Genomic DNA, 3,122 nt, shown 5'->3' with positions numbered 1-3,122 from the left:
TAGGGAAAGGTTCATATGCCTTTAAATCTGGAATCTCCCTCAGAACACCTAAACCAAGAGGCAATGCTGAAGTTTTTAATTCTGAGAAATTCTGGTATGTAGGAAGAAATGTTTGCTACAAATAGTAGGCTAAACATGAATTTAATAGCACTTTTAATGTTAGTGAGCAAGGAATTCACGAAAGGATTACAATGGAAAAAAGTTAAGTTCATTCAAATAATTATAAAATAGTCACATGAATTTAAGATATCTTAAGATGATAATTTGAAAAACTGTTGCAGTATCAGTAAGCTTGGGATTTCATTTACCCACTCTCAGAATGGCCAGAAAAACCTTTCAACTCTATAGTTAAAGTGCCCATACTAGATTTTCAAAGGAGACAGTTAGAGTTTTATAAATGCAGCCATCGGTGAAGATCTGAAAAATAGAGTGTGAGTACTCTTTTGGCTCACAGGATGATTATGACACATATTCACTATTTTTTGTGTGTTGTATTTATTGTATTAAAAATTCACTAGCTACTATTTGTATTTGGGATGGCCTCTGGGTGAATTTTAATTCAGGGAAACAAATTTAAAAGCCTAGAAAAATGTCATCCACGTGTATCACGCTGGTATATTTTGACAAACTCACTGATTTTAAACAACCAACAGCCTCCATTTTCACCACTTATGAATAGGGTGTGTTCAGTGTCTCATGGATTGAGTCAATTTAGAAATGCCTCAAGACCAGCTGCTCCAACAGGATTTTGGCTCATTGGGTTTCTGTCAAAACTCAGAACTACAAATACTGCTCTGAAGATAGGAGGCGAGGGAAAACTTCAAGAATGAAAATGATTTTAAGGCTCAAAATAGCTCGCATTGACTTTGGCACAGGAGGGTGTGTGTGTGTGTGTGATTTTTTATTCCTAACTCAATTCATTCAGGGTCCTTTAAATTTAGAGTCCGCAACTTCTATCAAAACTCTTATTATAAAGCCTATTTTTTCATTATTATTATTATTTACTGTGAAGGAGATGGAGAGAGGGGGCACCCATCAGAGGTAGGTAGAGGCAGTACACACAGAAGTTAGGTATTTGGACTTTAAAGCCAGGCTACCCAGGGTTGAATTCCAGTAGTGCTGTTACTGGTAGTATGAACCCCTTTCCATCTTGGAGCAAAAGGAGACTGCTGATAATGCCACTTCCTAGAGTAGTTATGAGGGCTAAGAGTTAATACATACAAAGAATAGTCCCTGGAACATAATAAATACTCAGTATCATTAAACAGCTCTTTTAATTTAGTTTATTACTAAGAAGTCCCTTTGCTTGCTATATTCGACTAAGTCATATTTTTCTCTTTGATTTCTTTGTACAGGTAACATTCACTTTAGAACTACTTAAATCATCAAGATATAAGTTTTAGCAATCTCGATGACATTTCAGTCTTAAGTGGGTAGGAGTCCACGAATCCACTCTGGAGGGTTCTCCAGCATTCTATATCAAGAGATAAATATACCTCTTTGAGAGTGAGAAGAGCCAGCTTGCTGCAGTAGAGTTGGCCAGAGTTCTTAAAGTAGTTGTGAAGTCTTTGGGTGTGGAGCCAGCGTGTTCTTGGATAGACTTTCATCTTTCATCAGGGTTATATTTATTCCTAAAGACATTTTCAGTTCCTGAAAGATGACTCATTTTACTTTGGACATCTAGCTAGAGAGGTTGCTATAGCTCCTAATTCTCTTCAATTCTCTGGTTGTGAAATTCCTTCCAGATAATATCACTGATCTGGAATAAGTACTAAGTGATTTGTTAACATGATAAAACTAGTAAACCACGGGAGACGGGATAGCCCTTTGGGGCCTGTGAGTTTTCACAGCACTCTCTTTTTATGGCAGTATCTTTCATCCAGGGAATAGATTTGATTATTTTAGTACATTTTAAAGATAGAGAATTTGTAGGGTATTTGAGGTATGAAAACTTGGATAGTTTGGCCAACAGAAGGTCAGATTTCTTTTTCTGAGGTGGTACTATTTGAACAAATGCTCTTATATTTTTGCTTCCAGTTGTTTTCTATTGAGGCCAAGAGTAAATTTACATAAAAACAATTCTGACTATAGTCATCATCAAGAAAGCTACTTTTATACAGCTATTTAGAAATGGGAGGTATCAGCCGACCTCAGTTACCTGATTTTTCACAAACTTCATGTCTTCAGCTGCAGCTCTTCTTTATCTCAAGAAGACTTAATAAAATGTCTTTGAATTTCTCAATCAGAGCCCTCACGACATGTAATTAAGTAACGAAACTTAGATTTTTAGGAAGGGTTCTGTATCGAATTAGAGGTAGGAGAAATGACTTAACCAAGCTTTGCGCAAAGAAAAGTGAGGATGTGTAACAAGGAGGAAATCATGCAGATAGAATGACTAAGGAATTTACTCTTGTTTTAAATTAGAACATTACGCTTTGAAAAGGGGTAAAAAAAATGGCTTGTAGTTGTATAGCTTTTTTCTGAAAAAATGTTACTGATTTTATTGTAAGACCTACAGAAATTCTCAGATTTTGGTGTTCGTAAGAATCACCCCTGATGCTGATTGCAATGGAAAGTTTCTTTGTCCCATGTAAGAGCTACTGAATGAGGAATCTGAATTTTATGCGCAATGAAGTTTGAGATAAGCTGGCATAAAGTATCGCCCCCGGCATATCTCCCATTTTTTTTCTTGTTACTGAGTTCGCCTTTACAAAATCTCTAACTGGAGCCAAGTCACCTCCCATTTCTGTCTTTTTTATCTTTCAAACTTTATTGAGATAAAATTGACAAAATTGTATATATTTAAGGTGTGCAAAGTGAGGGATGACTTAATATACATATACATGGTGAAATGGTTACTACAATCAGGTTAATTAAATCATTCATCGCCTCAAATAGTTGTGTGTGTGTGTGTGTGTGTGTGTGGTGAGAATGCTTAAGTTCTACTGTTTTAGAAAATTTAAAGTATTCAGTACGGCATTAACTACAGTCACCATATTGTACCTTTGCGCCCCAGAAATTCTTCATGTTAAAACTGAAGGCTTGTACCCTTTGACCAGCGTCTCTCCATTTCTTCCACTCCTCAGCTCCTGGTAACCACCATTCTATTTTGTTTCTACAAG

This window comes from Lipotes vexillifer, unplaced genomic scaffold (genome assembly GCF_000442215.2).
Source record: "Lipotes vexillifer unplaced genomic scaffold, Lipotes_vexillifer_v1.1 scaffold916, whole genome shotgun sequence".
NCBI classification, from domain to species: domain Eukaryota; kingdom Metazoa; phylum Chordata; class Mammalia; order Artiodactyla; family Lipotidae; genus Lipotes; species Lipotes vexillifer.
This window is presented reverse-complemented; position numbering follows the sequence as displayed.